Below are 19,004 nucleotides of genomic sequence, written 5' to 3'. Positions count from 1 at the left end.
CATTTTCCCTGGACAAACAGCGGGTGGTCCGTTGCCGTTCTCCTTTACGACGTAGATACGATACAAATTTCGACTATAATCTTCTCGATGAAGTCGAGTAAGGGGGAAAGGGGGGAGGCGAGGGGGACTTATGAGCGAGTCGAGGAAAGAGACAAAAAGCGATCGGGGCTCGTAGTCACGAATACCAGCCGTCTCTCTGGGAGCTGCGAGCGTGGAAGGATACGCCGCGCCGCCGTTGCTGCTGTTGCTGCCGTTAGTGCGTTATTGAGAGAGGGAGGAAGTGAAGGTAAGCAGGCAGTCGGGCGAAGGGGTAGCAGCGAGATGCATTTCGTGGATTAAGAAGGTTATATACCTGGCGGTCTCACGGCGAGCCGGCGCGGTAGGAGTCTAATAAGATGTAACTAAATTATGATTGGATTCATCATTGCCGCGAACGGAATTGGTATGGTCGATCGCTTCTGCGAGTCGGAGCGCGGCCCGGGATGGCGCTGTCCGGTCAATAATTCATCGGCCCCGGGGCTTTCTATATGAAGCGTGATATACCGTGATCCCGAATGAGCGATTGCCAACGGTAAAGCGAGACGGAACAGGGGGATCCACTCTCTGCGCGCTTCGGTTCTTCTGCATACTCCTGTTTCTGCTTGCGATCCGTCCGGCCGCGTCTGTGTTCCTTTTGGACGGGGTTGCTGTTACGTAGTAGATACGAAGGCGAACCAATGAAGGCTCTTCGGAGATATTATGTTGACTCTCGCCGATGGTGTGGGGTGCTGTACGCTCGTGCGTCTCTTCGACGATAGACGGTAGACGGTAGACGGAGGCGGGGGGAGGAAATTTTTCACTTAATTAAAAATCCCACTGTCACGAATCAAGAGATTCCTCGTTGATTACTTTCAACGGTGTTTCGTTAAGGTGCTATAACATCTTACTAAGCATAATGGCTCTGTTTTATGAAATATTGGAAAAAGAATGATACGTTATCATGTGCGGTCGTGTCAGTTGTTTTTGAAAGAACTCTGAAGAACGACGCTTTGATCTCATTGACGATCACGTTCCCTTTTCGTCAAGACTCTGACATAAACGAATGAGAAGGTCGATGAGACCGGACAGGAGCGAAGAAGAAAAGGAAGAACCACCGTGACTTGGCGCTTATGCAAAACGCGCGTAAACGTTCGTTTTGTTGGTTGAATTAGCCCGACGTAGGTTTCTCTCGGCTCTCGAAGAAAGGGAGCGGAGAACGCGAGTGGAGAACGGGGAAAGGGATGTTCGCTCCCCCTCTCTCTCCCTCCCTTCCTCCCTCAGCATTCTCCCCGTCCTCTCTGCCACCCTTGGAGCCAATCACGGACTAGTCATCCTCAGCCAGAGGCCCCTCGTATCTCAGCCATACCAGAAGGGTGATTTTTGCATGTCACGTGGGCAAACGGGCGCGCATCGTGAATGCCCGTCGTTAGGCCCTCGTTGTGCTACGATGATGTCGGTTTCACGCAACGATACGCCCCGAGGACTACCACGAAGAGAGCGCTCGCTCCACTTTAGCCCCATTCCGAGGGCCTCTTCCGTCGTGATTCGGGCGAATTTACTCGCGCGATGCGATGCGATGCGATGCGATGTGAGCCCGCCTTTCATATCTGGCCATTTATTACACGTGGACACGTAATCTTTGGCATTAACGATGACTGTCGATAATAATGGGGTGTTCCTCTCATGATCTTCGATATAGTTGAATAGATATAGACGGAAAGAAAATATGGGAATAAATGTATGATATTTCTTGTCTTCTCTCTTAAAATAATAAAAGTTGCGATAATCTTCATCACAAAATGTATAAAAAAATGTCTAATTTTAATGATAAATATATAATTAAAGATATGCAAAGAATTTAAATAATAATATGTTAAAAACACACAAATACATTTCATAACATATGGGCATAATTTTAGAAATTAATTCACAAAAATTAACACAAAAAGTTTATATATGTTAATTCGGCTCAGCTATTGATATAAAATATTATTCCTTTAATTGTATAATTTATTCAAAATTTTATTGAACATAGAACTTCGAAATTAATTGACGACTGATAAAATTACCTATATTTTGATAAGTAGGCTAAATTTAATTATACATGAATTTTTTATGCTATTTTTGTATCCTGAATTAATTTTTGAAATTGTATGTTATGAAGCACTCTCTATTTTACTAATAATAATAATAATAATAATAAAAGTTTAGACCCATATATGAATAATATAAGTAGAAGAAAGAAATGCCATTTTGTCACAACGCTTCTTGATACTGAGTAATATTTCTATATCAATTTTTAAATCAATTTTTTAATTTTTTTTTACAAGAATATATTAAATAATAGAAGAATGGTTTTTGCTAAATAAAGATATAAAAAAATAATGAAACTTTTAAATCGAACGTTTCATACGTGAAATATTGTGAAATTAAATTATTAATAGTGAATTTGATTGGACTGTACTAGTGCGCATTGGTGTATGTTAAAAAAACCGCTGTACATTAATTTAACTTGTGTAAAAAGAACATATATCTTTACGTTGTACTGTGCACGACTTTAATGTGCACAGTGCGCACTAGTGCGTTCAATCGAATTCATCGTAAGTGATAACAAAATCCTTTATTTTAAGAATTAGGAGGTCACAGACAAAAGCTATTGTTCTGAACTAACGGTAAAGATCAAACAGAACCCTTCTGTATTTTAAACCTTTTTACGACCTTTTATCTCAACTGATCTCAATAGGGTAAACAACTTTCATTTCCAAATAGTCTCAACATAAATATGCGAAAACTATATATAACAAACATAAAAGACAAGGATAAACTTATACGAAAAAAAATTGCTAAGCAAAAGTTGCTAACCATTAAAAAGAAAGTGACCGCTAAAAAGAAAGTGGCCGTCAAAAAAGATTTCGTCAAAAAAGATTTAGATCAATCTGTGACATTTTGTTCCGCCCTTATTTTTTTCAGACAAAAATACTTAAAAATTTTTTACGCTTTCTCTGAAAAAATTTATTGTAAAAATCAAAAGTCGAAGAAATTTATAGAATTAAAAAAAATAGAAAATGAAAACATACGGAAAAAACTTATTTGCTAGCATAGAGAAACATACAATTAATTACATACACAACTAAACATTGAGTTGATTCAACATTGATTTAACAATTATTTAGTTGTACAAAAAGAGATATAGGTTATTTATATCAATTGTTAACATTTTTTAATCAAGAATTAACTACATTAACTCAATATTTAATTAAAAATATTAGACTAAATATTTTAGTTTTTCAACACATTTTTTTCTCAGTGTGATTAAATGCATACGTTCATTAATTTGTGTATATTCAGAACAAAGTTCGTGCAAAGATACATTTCTTTTGTTACTAATGAATTTTGTACGATGGAACGCGGAAGCGTGCTTTTGATATTTTTTCACAATAGACAGAAAACTCATAAAGTATTGGATTTTCCATTTTTTTAAACCTCATAATTTTGTTTAGCTTTGCTTCCCTTTCGTTTCAATTGCTTCCGCTATACTTTATAACCAGTTGTTTTGGTCGAGGTCTCTTAAAGTTATTGCCAGAAAGATAGAAATAGATCTTAGCAAGCAGTCAGTACAAGGGTGGATATGTTATTGACGATATACTGCTATGTTTCTCATAATCTTGGCTTTTCTGTACGTAACCTTGTAATAATTTCCTCAGTTTTTTAACGGTACATGGCCACCTACATGGGCGCATAAAAAGATCAGTTGGTCATGGATTATCCTAGTACTACGTTACCTCCACAGTTTCTACCTGAAGAGAAGAACTTCCGCGTGTCCTTACGGGACAGTCCATGTAATGGAATATACGAGATCAGTTCTTTAAATTTTATTCTTTAAAAAATTCTAAAGATATTTTTAGCCTTATACGGAAAGAACAACTTTACTTTAAGAGCTGGATATAATTCAGAAAATAATTTTGTGTTGAATTATCAAAATAATTATGCAAGACGTTCAAACACGATAATAATGCGGCAAAAAGTTTTGACATTTTCTCAATCAGCTTAAACGTCCAATATAAATTGTTTAATGGTTCAACATAATTATTTTTAGATCTGTATTTCAGCAAAATATTGTCCTTTCCGTGTAGCAAAGTTTTAGTCTTTAAAAATTTGTTGCCTTTGTTTTAGATTTGCTGCGCTTGTTTATTTCACTTTCCATGACATTCCATAAATTAGACCCTATGCTTTTTACCTGATAAAAAAGTGAAAATAAGTATGTGTCTACAAATCTATCCTGGATGCTGTTTTCTTTCAACGCATTCTTGTTCTAGTGATATAAAAGAACGTCTGAGCTCCTTTCTCGTATTTATTTATGAGATCGTAAAAAACGTTTAACGTTTCGTTCAAAAAAAGTGTTTTCGCAATGTCTATTCGCAATATATTTTAAATTCATTGTCAAGTCGTATTAAAAAGGTTTTCTATTTTAGAACTTTCACTATAACGTTGTCTAACTAAATTTATAACTTTCACTGTATCATTGTCTAACTAAATTTAAAGCGTAAAAACGACGTTTTTGTTTCCATATACATTCGTCAACAAAAAAAAATAGGGAACACTTTTAAAACGCTCCAAATTACACAATATTCAGATCGCTTTAACTCTGTGAAAAATTATCGTAGAAAAAAAACTAAAATAGCATTTTGAAGCTTGAAATCTCTGGTTTCGAGAATGATAATTCATCAAACGATTCATAGATTGTTTACGAAGTTACGCGGATTCAAATGGAGATGCGTCAAACTCAAAATTTTTTACGAACTTTACAAAGCTCCACGGCGTAAAATAAAAATTGCATGCAAAGGCGGTTTACAGCATCGAAAGCGCGACTCTTTGCCTTTAATGTGCATACTTGTTGAGCGTTGTACAACTTTTTTTCACTGAGTTATTCAACACTGAAGCAAAAATGGCTTTTTTTACTTCGATTATCTGAATCAATTTTTCTCGAAGATTCTTTTACATTAAGAAATAAAGCAGGAAATTTCAAGAAAGATTAAAAAAAATCAAAAATTTTGCAAATGTATGAAAAATTTTTCATAATGCAACAGAACATCAAAAATATCGTGAATTTTTTTTACTTAATAAATCATACAGCGATCTGAATATTGTTTAATTTAAAATTGTTTTCTATTTTTTTGTTGACGAGTGTATATTTCTTTCCCTATATTTTAATTTTTTGCGAAATAATTCTGTCAAGGTATCTCTAAGTTTCATCTATATGTATACACTGAGAAAAAAATTACTAATTTTAATAAATATTTATTCGAATAGTACTACTGAAATATTTATTAAATGTATAATTTTTTAATACAAGAACCACTACTTTAATTTAAGTATCACTTTTTCTTATACGGTACATAAATATTTATGTACCGCAAGTAAATATTCATTAGTATTATTCGAATAAATATTTAGTAAAATTTAGAAATTTTTCTCTCAGCATAAATATTTCTTTTCTGAGATTATAAAAGTATGTGTGTGTGTGTGTGTGTGTAAGAGCTTTAATCAATCTGATACAAATGCGCTCACGAATATTCATACGACGCAAGATCTAGAAACAAAGGGGTACCGGGGACGAGACCGATCCACGGACAGCAGACATCCCGGCTCGAATGACGCAGCAACCTGCAGACTGTCCTGTCGCTTCTTGATGAGCACGACGAGAGACATCGTTCGCCGATTCAAGGTATCGATATCCGACCCCTCGCGACCCCGGCTTGTCGTGGCCGTCGTGCCTCTTACACGGAGCGGAACGGGCTCCGATATACAGCGAGGCTGCAGGTTCTGATTGCTCTCCGCAGATGTGACAGATCCGCCCCCTTCGCCACGGGACACGAATTTGTCCCGGTGTACCCTCACGAAGAAGCTAGAAGGTCGCCCCTCCCGATACGCGGGCTGCGCCGCGCGATATATCGCCCCGCGCGGCCGGATATATACATATCGGTCGTCACTCTGGCTCGCCGGCCGATCGCATCGTTTGCCCGCTCATGCGGCAAACGTCGATGCGATTAAATACCGCGTTCGCGGTCCGATCGAGGAATCCGGCACGGCGTAAGCGATACATCGGGATAAAGATCATACGATCGCTTTCGCAACACTTCACAAGTCGAAGCTTGCTTTATGCCTTTCCATTATACAATTCCCGCGAGTGCATATCGCCGAGATTGCGTAAAGCATTATTTAATGTCGCTTAACAGCGCGTGTGCGTATGTATGACTCGTTACGTGAAACTGCCAAACAGATTGCTCGTCGCGCGGACGCGCCATTATTTGGACTACTTGACACGCGACTCTATTTCTTCACTCATTACCAGACCCTGCCACACCATCGGTTTTTATCTGATAGATAGTCGACTGTCTTACGAATCACCTTGCGTAGATCGTGATTCATGATTCATTCTTTCGCTGCAGTTTGTTTCTCCAGGCTATTCCACGTGATAATTTAAAAGAATTTTATCTGATTTAAGTAGGCACTTACCTTCTCCTTCTGAATGAAAATATTTTCATCGTTGCAGTCCAGTAATCCGTAGTTAAACCACAGCAGTCTCGGCACACAACAATAATACATTGCGTATTATTTTTAGATTTTTAAACGATATTTTAATTTTATACGTGAATAACGTGACTATTTTTTGAAAATCTACGATTATCCGTTTGTTTGATACCAAATTAATTACACGATTTCGATTTGCATTCTAACTCGGATACAGTATGATTGCACCGCATTAACCATCAGCGATAATGATAATATTTATCTAACGCTAACCGAACGTTGAATTTAGACGCACCTTGTGAAACTACGTTTTTTTCACCATTGCTAAAAAAGGACTGTTCAAAAAACAAGCTTAAAGAAAGTCAGAACGTAGATAATACTGCTTCTGGTGGGAAGAAGAGGCAAAGCATAGGTCGAGCATACCCTCATCGACCAACTTTCATTTTTATTGGTCCATGATGCTAAGCGTCGCCTAGAATTCCCAACACATACACACACACAAAAAAAAAGAGAACAGTGTAAAAGTTCCTACATGGGCGTAGCGATACATTTCTCTCGGATTTCTTTCACTCTGAGACTCACTCTGTTTTTGCCCTCTATTTTTTCTCTCGTAGAACCTGCCACCGAAGTACCAACCACCTGCTGAGAAAAGTGCTTCGTGACCGTTCGACGGTTGCGTCAAGAGAAGGCGCAGTTATTTGCATCATCCATCAGTCGAAAAAAAAGGAGATCATATAGTGAGGCAGAGAGGGGTGGGAGGGAGTGTTAGGGGGCAAGGATAGAGACCGAGAGACGCGGCGGGCGAGAACGAAGAAATAAAAGTAGAACGGTTAGGGGTACCTACGCTCGCCTCGCTCCCGATTCCCCGGGGGATTCGCCCGCATTGTTGGCATCCACGGTGATATTTTATTGGGTTTATGACGTCATTAATCTGATCGCAAGACCCGCCCACGGCCTTAATCGTGACGCATCTGAATCGGTGGACACGGCGCGACCCATGCCGCGCGCACAACACACCCCGTCTCTACCTGCCTGCGCTGTCATCTCGGGAATTTTCGGGCCGACGGCGGAGATCCGACCGCGGATCTCGGCCGAGATACTCTCGAATGCGTAAATTATCGGTTTTATGGGCTTACCTTGCTCTCCTTCCACTTTCGTGAATTTAACGAGCGACTTTAAGAGCGTAGCACCAAGGTCCACGGCGAGGCGCGATATAAATTGATCGTGATCGCTGATGCGTCTATAAATTAATTAAAAACACAATAAACAGTTTCTTTTTAATAAAGCCAATTTAGAAATTAACAAAGAAATTCAAAGTAAGATTGGTGAAACGTGAAATTTTGTACGTTTCACGTACATATCAAATTCAATTAGGATTCATTGAAATCCTCATTAGATCGGTTTCTGTTATCTTCTTTTTATATCTTTAGCGGTCCGATACAAATCCGATACATTCAATGCAATTCTACATTTCGTTGACTTCTTTGTTAGAGATTGTTTCGAATACTCCCATATGTCTGATGTGGGACGTGTGGTGCTGCGAGAGAAGTCGCGCCGATTGGAATCGCGTGAATTTTGTGTGGGGTCATGTTGATTACTCGATTCTCGACACGGTGCGTGCGATGCGTACACACGGTTTCGTAAACGCGATTCATCGGCATTATGCTCTCTTACAAGGGGCTTCCTTTATGATCCGAAATGTACAAAGGTACAGAGGCCAAACATCACGCGTAGACATGCTCACCTATGCTGTATCAAGACCCACAACACACTATATACACCGGGCCCGTTTGACCGATCACAATACGAAATTAAGATAGCGATCGACACCGCACGGTATCGTCGGCAACAGTCCGACGGGAACCGGCCGAAATAACTAAACAGCCGATAAATCGCGTTGCGAAACGTCCTTGTTGCGGGACACCCTGCAGATCGCATCGACCGGAGAGTAAGCGCATTCAGAACGTCTATCGCCGCCCGGAAACGGATTGTCATCCGCGATTGGGGGAAAACTGATTTCGTGAAAAACGAGACTGCGGGATAGTCATCGGTATAACGATCGGCGGGCGCAGATAGTCGTTCGCGCATTTTTTTTCTCGCGTCACAGAAGATCGTGTTTGACGAGTAATCGTCGATGTCGAGCTCTATTGTGCGCTAATCGTCCCGTTTGGGATAGATGTAACAGAAACTTTCGTTATACACGTTCAAAGCGTGTTGAGCAGAGCGTAAGACGATCTGTTTTCTTCACTTTGAAAAAGAAGACATCTCGCGAAGTTGAAGATATAGAAAATACGAGACAATCGGAGATCTCTCGGAAAAGATTGATCTGTGAAGTGCGTTATCGAATTAATAGATCGTTCACTGGTGACGTTACCGAGTCGTAGCGTCTGAAGATGCGTTTTATAAAAAAAAAGATTCGTGCTTGCTCCCACGCGTATCGCCGCACAAAATAAATCTTCGGCATAATTCTCACTGTCGGGTCTCTGAAAACCGCTTTCTGCGCCAGATATACGTAGCTCAAGACGTAACGCCCTCGATGATCGATCGATGTTTCGATTCTTAGTCAAGAAACGAGACTTCCTTTCGTTCCACGGCTCTGAATCAGCAAATCCTTTGATACGCCACACACTGGCGGCAGCTGCCGCGTCCGATCTTTACATTATTTCGTACTCGTCAGGCGCAACATGAGTGTGGCGGATGCAGGTATACAAGGTGTTCGACTCTGCAGCGCGGCCCACGAGAGCGCAATTTGATTTGCCATTGCGAACGAAATATATTGAAAATAAAAATCGAAACGGTTTTACATTTCCGTTTGATTTACAGTCGGGATACGCACGCGCGCAAGCAACAATTTATGATCGTTCGGTGAGCCAATGCGCGTGAAAGCGAAATTTCGTCACGCTTCGGAAAAGTCATAAAACCTAGGAAATGCGAGGTCGTACGTCGCTTAAATTATTTGAGATACCATGCGGCGGGAAGATGTCTGCGAAGCGCAAAAGTTGTCAGACACCCCGTATATGTGCGGCATCAGATATGCTTGCCGTAATATAATGTCCGTGGCGAGATACTTTACACCGCATGCTTTTGGCGAACGATGAATACTTCACGCGTTTCTTCGAGGGGGAGGTATCGAAGACGAACATGAATAGATCTCATAGAAAATGTGACAAGCTTAATCTAATCATGTAAATGAGAAAGTTATCCGGTTATACGGTACAGCTATTTAAAAATCACGAGGGGTGAAATGTCTATAATAAATTTCGAAACCGATACGTATTGAACATTACGTTGAATAATGCGTAAATTTCATAAATAACATTACAGAAATTTTTTAAGAGAATCGTGTATGCAAAATACGTAACTCTAATCTAGAGTCTCTCTATACACAGAAAAAAATTTAGTATTAAATCAACAATCTTTGTTTCATATGTAAGCAAAAATATAAAATCTTGGAAGAATTTATAGCCTCAAACAAATATAATTTGTTTACATAAAGAGAAAAATTTTCTTCATGTAAGTAAATTATGTCTGTTTAAGATTATAAATTCTTCCAAGAAGATTTTATATTTTTGCTTATATATGACACAAAGATTATTGATTTGATATTATTTCTTTTTTTCTGTGTAGACATTTCGAGGATAACATATCAAATTAAAGAGAAAGAACGCAGAGCAATCTTACAAAAAATAAAACTTGAAAAATTTATTAAAATGAAATAAGAATAAAGCATCTATATGTTGATAATTGAAAATTTCTAAACCATTCTTGAAACATAGATTAAATTTTCACACTGAGAGAAAAGATTTTGTTAATTCAACAAATATTGTAGATATAGTGACAACAAATATGTGATTTTGTTGTCGCTACATGTACAAATATTTGTTACAGGTACTGACATTTGTTGAATTAGCAAAATCTTTTCTCTCAGTGCACAAATCCACATTCAATACTAACTTCTTAATCCTATCAAATAAATTGAAAGATTTTTATGTTTGTCGAAGAATGAATGTTTACGAAAAAAGAAATGGTGAGACTTGTATAAAATTTCGACTTGTCGATTCGCGAAAGACGGAAACACAAATCGGAAACGGGGATTACGTTACGGCCGCGGCTTCGTACCGTCCGATTTTCGATAGCACCGGACACGGAACGGTCCGTACACGTGGAAAGTATCTTTTACAGCGGCGCAAGACCGGTGTACCGGTCCGTGAGCGGGCGCTTCTCACGGATCCAACGTGGTGTGTACGTAGACGGTCGCCCCCGGTACGACCCCGGAACATACGATTCGTATTGTGCGCGATCGCGGAACGAACGATCGCTACACGATCTCCCGCTGCTAGATCCCGCCAGATCGCTGATCCGCCGGTACAGCGATCTATTGATCGCGAACAACGCTCCACACACGGGGCGCACCGGCTGTACCTGCGGCCGCACATCGATATGACTACGTTTCCATCGATGCGGAAGTCGACGTCTCGCGCGTCGAAAACGGACGGTACGTGGCCCGAAGGAGAGAGAAACGCGTAATTGGCGAACAGATTCACAGTACTGACCCCTACAATACGGTTGCAAGATGCTACAACCTCGCGCGAGACTTTGGAATTTATTATTTCATTAAGCGATTTGTTCTCATTCTATTCGTACGGTTGATGAAGTAATTCTAGTACGAGTTTAGTTGGAGCATCTTACTGCACGTGGAACATGTGGAACTATTATGCCGCGTTAAAGATTTGTGTATTACGTATTGACGTTATGTCTATTGACTAGGCATGAAAAATTGAAACGATTATTTTTTAAAGCGCCGTTTGAACTAAACGTTAAAAAGTAATTTTTAATTTAATTAATCCTGGGGAAAATTAAAAGTGTGTGTTCGTCCCGCGTAAATAGCGTAAAAATATTAAAGCAAAACGAATAATGCGTGTATTTTATTTCAATTACTTCTCAATCACATGCAACACATATTGCATTTAAAATAAAAACTGAAAACTCTTTCTCTCGCAACGTAATACCCGTACAATTCTGCATAGCGTATCAGCCGCGTATTACATTCGCGATATAATAGTATTGCGATACTCCAGCAATTCCACATTTCATCATTTCGGTATTTCCTACGGCCGTTCGATGAGCAACGCTCATAATGCCCGCGCGCATCGATATACCCCTGAAATTAACACTACATCGAGATACATATCTCATAACTACCAGATTTTATACGTTTCCGCTAGACCTCCGCACTCGAGAGCGCCGCGGCTTTGGCGAAGATTTAAGGTCTAACGCTCACGACGCGAGCGCATTAAAATTTTTCGCGAAACGACGCGCGAGGCATGCCTCGCCGCGCGCGGGTCAAGAGGAAACGGGCCGTAATTGGCATTCCCTGCACGGTTCCGCGGACGGCGGTTCATCGGCTGGCGGTAACCCGGTGCGATATGCCGATTGTGCGGCAACGTCATCGTATCGGAACGAGAGCATTGAAACGCTCCCGCGTCGATATGCGGGAGCGTTTCGCGGTTTCTGTTACCCGCTATCTCTCGTTCGCCGCTGCGCGCTTGATATCCCCATAAAGCTTTGGTTAATCCGCGTTACGCGCCAATTAAATATTTCTCCGTTTGCGCGGAGGGGTCATCGGGAGTCGTGCCCCGCAATCTTGAACCCGGACCGCGAATTCTGCGCATACTCGCTGCTCTTGTCGTATACACATGCGCCGATTGCGCGCATGTGGTTTGCGCAAAGCTGCGCTACGTTGCGTGCAGAGGAACAATTAGACGCGCTCCCTCCGTTCCTAGATCTCCGAGGAATCTCCTTTTCTCGGAAGGATTATTCCTATCGGAACCCAGCGCTGTGTTTCCGCGAGAATAGACGGATGGAATTTTCTGCCATTACTGTAGAGCGTCCGTCGTCTTTCAGTCGAGACTGGCGCGATCCGAACAAAATCGATCCCCGTCTTTGATTAGGTTTTACGCAATTATCATCAAGCTGCACTGCATATTTAAAATCAGACATCGCGCATAGCTCGATATACATGTTACAACACGTCTCTCGATCTCCTCGTAACGCGAATTAAACTCGTACAATTAAACTGATGTATAAGAGTCTTAATAATCATCTGAAAGCGTTTCAATTTTTTAATATTCTGTAGCCGTTCGAGTCTTAGACATTAGCAATATTTTAATGCAATTTACATGCAATGTATAAACGTTATGCGGCTCGGTGAACAAAAATATGTATAATTATAGCGGTGTGCGATTGTAAATGTTTGCAATATGAAAATGTTACTTGCAATTATCAGTTTAATCCTAGATTTAATCGTGAATAGAATCGTAACAACATACGTCAAGGATAAAATGATTGGAAAGGATTCTTTTCTGTACATTTACCATTTATGTTGTAGATTTTTAGCATTAAATTTTAGAGCATAGCCTGAATCGAATACAGAAAAATGTATAATACTTGCTTCTAATACCATAATACTTTCCTTCTTAAAGAAGTGTTGATTTAGGCCAACGAAATAATGCGGTTTCTAGGTTCTGGGTCGGAAAAAAGGAAGACGATTATGGTTCGAAACCCCCTTGTGGGATTCAAAAGAATAGAAATATCCTTCATTTAAAATACACTATAAAAACTTCACGTGCCCGGGTCGCATTTTGATATATATATTTATAAAATCATATTTATTTTTCACACAATTTTCGCATTAAAATATTTTTTTCCAATAAGATCGTTATATATAATTTTATACAATAGAAATATTATATAAGTTTGATAATATATAAATATATTTTTAGATTAGGATTTTTTTTATTAAAGCATTAATAAGATATTAATATTTTAATGATATATATATATATACTTATAATGACATACGATAAAATACAATTATCTTTAAGTGTTATTTTTTTAAGATTTCAGTTTGTCTGTGTAGTATTTGGTTAATTAAATTGATTTCAAATCTATTTTTGAACGAGCAATTTTGTAATAATACATTTAGAATTTTAAATATTTTTTTTATATATTTAACATATATTTCTTCTTTTTTATATTTTCTTTTAGGTTTAATAGTTTCGAAAAATTTTAAATTAAGAAAACAATTCTTCTCCCCTACATCCGAGAAACCATAACTCATTTGTCATATTTGTAGGTTTCCTGTGTTTTGCATTGGGACACTGAAAAGGAAAAAGTATGTTAAGAAATTTTCTAAAAGAAATATTTGAAACTAAATTTGATTGATCCTATTTAAGATAATTATATTTCTATGGATATTCTTTAATAATCTCTTTTACTTTTTCGTAATTATATGAGACATTTTTTCTCATAATTGTAATCTTTAAAAAAAACTATTAGTGACACTTTAATAGGAATTTTCGTAAAAGGGATTGCTATAGGGAATAAGGCAGAACTCTGAACAAATGCGAGAAGAAAGGCAACTGTAGACCGGGGTTAATGAGTTTGCTGTCGCCTGTCATGAATAGTGGTACAAACGCTGTTGCCTTTTAAAATAGGCACGTATATACCCTACAAGTTATACTATCGTATCGTACGTGGTTTCCTGAATGCATCCCCATTGGTTGCGACGATCTTCGGCATGAGTTGCCCGCTGGAAGGGGGCAAAGTGCAAACCGCTCTCCAGCAAGATGGCGTCTGTTCTAAATTCAAAACAAGGCGCTGCTTAGCATATACATATCCCAGACTCGGCTGCTGCGTGCACGCTATGACATTCGCAATTCAAATCGTACATTTCTATTACCATTTTAATTCAAGGGCACTCGGTCGCGCCGCGCGCGTGTACCTCCGCGTCGCCGGTGCATCGGGGGTCATGAAACGCACGCACTGGAACCACAAGAACGTTTGGTTCGATCGCAATCGCCGAGCTGCTACGAACGCGACGCACATAATTCTGTATGGTCCACTGTTATATTTGCAAAAATTGGCGCAATTGCTTGTCAACCCTTCAACATACAGCACTGATCGACTGTAAATCATAGCGCTCAAAAATATTTATTTGACCATACAATACCAGTTATTAAAAGTTATTGAAAATTAAAAACTGCCGGCTTCTTGGGTTTATGATTTTTTTTTTCTAATAAACGTAAAAAAATTTTTGATCGTGAATGCCCTGAAACTGAAAGCTCTGAAATCATCTCCAAAAAAATAAAATGAATAATTTGGTGGCTTATAGTGGCTTTTACAAGATGATCTTTTTTGTTACATTTTTTATATATTTTTTTCAAGTTCACGAAAAAACTAGCAAGACAAATAATTTTTCGATCTTAAAACACAGACCAATGTGCATTTAGATGCTCGTTAGAATGTGATTTCTTTCTCAGCGATTCATCGAGAGAAATTGTGTCACCCCTATCGAACATCTGGCAAAAACCCTTTTAGATGCGGCCAGGGATTTGTAGCTACGAAAACTGACTCGTTCCCGCGAATTTATGTGTGCCGTCAGATTAAGGGACGAGATCCCTGTTCTTTTCTTTTCTTCCCGATCGAGGCGCCCGCCATTGTGTCACTTCCGTGTATTCGGTTACGCATAACAAGATCCTCTGGATTTCATGGGGTTCAAAACGATGTGTCGCTACTTTGTGCTAATGACCGACTGCTTTCGAGAAAATATATACGACAGATGTTCAATCCACTTTTCTCGAGACATCAGGTAAAAGTTCATCTATGATAGAATTCGCACATTTATTAAAAACTATTTTATTCCATTATGATAAGACATGGAAACTAACCGTTAATTAGATACTTAAAAAGTAAAATGTTTATTTTATTAAAATTAAACTTATAATACTAATATAATTTTAACATTATTGCAACTAATATAATTTTAACATTACTACTTGGAGAAATAATGCGTTATTTCTCATCTTTGATTAAAAATATAATTTTCAATATTTTTATAATTATTTTATGTTCAAGCAATGATTATTCTTTTATGATTATGTTAGTTCTGAACGTTACTATAATTTACATATATTTATATTTTACAGGTTCAACGTAACCTTATCGCCACTTCGTTGCTGCGCATCATACCGGTAAGTAACTTATTGGTTTTTATTAAAGAAATAGATCTAATAAATTATATCAGATATTTATATAATTTGAATAAAATAATTAGTAAATAAATTAAATTAATAAAATATTATATAAGAGAATTATATAAATATAATATTTCACAAAGATCTTTTATCCTGGAATGGACAAATTAATTATATTCATTTTTATAATAAATAAGATAGAATTAATTTTCTATTTTAATTTTTCCATAACTTAGACTTTTTTTTATTGAGAGCTTGGTTTTCTTTTCTTTGAAATATATTTAAATATGTTTAATTACATAAGATTTAATAATATTACAAAAGGTTCCACAATAGTGATATTTTAATACGACAGATTTTATATGAGTAATCGTTTACATATTGCATTCAATTGAGTCGAACATCCTCAGTTGATTTCTAATCAAGATGTAGCTATTGAACTAATAAGATTTTATTCTTAAACTTTAAACTATTTTATTCAATACGCTTTTTTATACGATGCAACATTTTAATATAGATCTTAATATGTATTTTAAAAGGAAAAAAATACGTAAGGGAGTAATGTGTTAACATGTATTAATAGAAGTGCGCACGCGTCAAACGTGCAGAAGAAATAATAATTTCTAAAAACAGATTGTGAGAGACAGATAATGGGCTTCGAATCCTGTTTTGTGCTTAAGACATTGCATGGCAGGACAGATAAAAATTGTTCTGTTTTCGCAGAATGCATGAATTACTTATTCCCGATGCACGTGGCGTATTATCGTCGCTATAGAAACCATCTGTTTTCGCTTGATGCTAGTTACGTAGTCGCAATTATCTCCGCACTGTAATCGCGAGTGCAATGACGTAACCAGAGCGTGACTGACGCGGCCTTAAAGACATTAAATACGTGTTTCCCTACGATTTCCTTTTTCTTTTGCGTTCAACGTATTCTCAGCTACGGCCTCCATTTTCTTGGAAACGATATCGGAACTCGTCGAACAATTTCATAATTAAGCGAAGAAAGATCCCTTTTTATACAAATTACTTGTAAAAAATAATTGTTTACAGAAATCGATTAAAATCGGAACATTTTAATTAATATCATTCTGAAAGAGCTCATTATTTGCGCAGATATAATACATTTATTCTTTTATCTCCAAGTTGCAAAATAACATCCACTATCTTTTAAATTAAAGTACCGACACAAATTTATATTCACTTGGCTTTAAATATATTATGAATACATTTATATGCTTTCGGAGAATATCTGTTCTCATCTAAATCGAATTCTAGCACCTGTGAAATGAGCTAATCGTAAATCTTAGAAACCTAGAACCTGCAACCCTAGATTCAGATAAATCGGAGCGCGTCGCTATCCTTTCGAAAAAGCTGTACCAGAGAGCGGAGGGAGAAAGGTAATATATTGACTCAGTCGAGATGACCAGCTCGTTCCAGCTTCGAACGATGAACGATCGTTTCGCATTCTCGGCTACTCGTCGCGAGTCGGTCGAGTCGAGAGAAAGAAAAAGGAATCAAAGAGCGAAAGCGAGGGTGAAAGAGACAGTGGCACTAGAGCCCGATGAAGGGGGTGAGAGGAGAGGAGGGGATCGAGAAGAAATATGTAGAGAGGGTCCAGGGAGCAGCACTTGAAAGTGTCACTCGACGCATTCACGAAAACCCAAAACATCCATTCTCGAACGGCACGGACAATGACGGACCCGCTGACCGTACCGGACCGTATAATGGAGAGTCAGGAGCGCCCGTGGCCATAGCCGCGCTCCCTCGATCCAGATCGAAGATAAATTTCGCATTTGTAGAAGATCGACCACGCGCGACCGGCGGTGTGAAAGAAAGTAGGAGGATCCGGCGAGTCCGCACTTCAGATCGGCCGATTTTCTTGCGCAGGATCGATCACAATGACCGGTTGACGCTCCCTTTATCCCGATAATTGTCGCGTTCCCTGGACGACATTCGCTCGGGGCATTCTCGAGACGACCGGGCGCCGATTTCATGAGATAAACGACGAACGAATGGAACCGGTGCGACGCGGCGGGAAGAAGAAGAGGAAGAAGGGGACGACATCCTAAGTGGTGCAGCGGGTCGTTCATGCACCTGGACGCGATCCCGCGGTATCGCGATCTTTACGGCTACTCGTGCGATCGCACGCGGCCAAATATTATTTCGAGCCGGCGATACGAGCGAGCGCGTGGTAGAGGCGCACAGGTATATAATATGTTCGCGGGTGCGGACGCGCGCACGGCGTTACGATAATATTTTCTCTCGAAATAGAGGCTACTTACGACGCACTTGCCTCGACGTGTGTGGTCTGCCGCGAGAGTTCTTTGTATGAAAAAAGAGAGAGAGAGAGAGAAAAGAGACAGTTCGTGCGAGAAGATGGTACTTGTCGACCGTACAAATTTGTTAGCGCGATCGGGAGAACCTCTTGAAGACGTATCGCGAATATGTCTTGCCTAGAGAGATCATTCCAACTCGATGTTTCACTTAATTCCAGCTTCCTTGTGGGTCGAACCGCTCGCGATTTAGCAAGCAGAAAGCTATCTCGATTTACGGCAATTATCTGAAAGTGTTTTCTCATCCAATCAACGGACCGATCTTCGCTTCTTCGAGACTCTCATTATGCGAAAAACCGCGCAAACCACGCTTCCACGACGTCGTCGTTTTCGCGAAATCGTAACAGATCGTAACAGATTCCACATTGGTGTGTCGACATCGTGTGAAACAGACATACGTTCGCGGCGTGAACGAGATGAGCGAGCGAATGAGTAACCGAATGGCGTCGAGCGAAGGGTACGTGAAAGATTGGGAGAACAAGAAGAAAAATCAGTCAGTCAGTCAGTCAGTTAGTCAGTCAGTCAGACGTTGTGTACGCGTTAACCTCAGCGCAGGATAATCCGCGCGTGTAACTTCATGCGCGCCGTGTAATGCAAGCCTTTACGTACGCACGCACGCGCTGCAATGTTAATTGGAATTACATATGTGTGGTCACACGCGAGAACGCCTGATCTTGAGAGAGCTTGGCCTGGCCTGGCGTGATGTATGCGTTGTGCCGAGGTAGTAGACAAGGACGGGCCGTCCTCTCACTAGCAAAGTGATCATCTTCGGCTACAGGATACACTACTCCGCGAGCGATCCTCCTCCGCGCGACGTACGTGGACGCGATCGCAGATCGCTGCGCGCCGGACTCCTTTTCCCCGAACGCGGCCGAGCCGAGAGAGAGAGAGAAAAGAGAGAGAGAGAGAGAGATCTCCAGCGTGGGATAGGATTTCCTTCGAGCGTACGCGTGTGGCGCGACTCGAAGAGAGATACAGTCCTTATTTACAGTCCGCATTTAGCCGTAAACGTGGCCGTCCGATTATAACAAAGTTCCGTTTGTTCGATATGAAGATCCTAGTTGACGTTAAGCGTGGGCCGCGA

At 39.6% G+C, this 19,004-nt stretch overlaps 1 long non-coding RNA gene across 3 annotated transcripts in view; it reads left to right on the top strand.

Moving 5' to 3' along the window:
* Positions 1-19,004, top strand: part of LOC120358604 — a 179,414-nt gene that overhangs the window by 84,428 nt on the left and 75,982 nt on the right. For all 3 annotated transcript variants that reach the window (XR_005575490.1, XR_005575491.1, XR_005575489.1), the window contains exon 3: positions 15,537-15,581. This is a non-coding gene — a long non-coding RNA (uncharacterized LOC120358604). The remainder of the gene's footprint in view (positions 1-15,536; positions 15,582-19,004) is intronic.

The sequence above is a fragment of the Solenopsis invicta genome, chromosome 8, assembly GCF_016802725.1.
Source record: "Solenopsis invicta isolate M01_SB chromosome 8, UNIL_Sinv_3.0, whole genome shotgun sequence".
NCBI classification, from domain to species: Eukaryota; Metazoa; Arthropoda; class Insecta; order Hymenoptera; family Formicidae; genus Solenopsis; species Solenopsis invicta.
The sequence above is the reverse complement of the archived record's forward strand: the minus strand, read 5'-3'. Positions and strand labels throughout refer to the sequence as shown.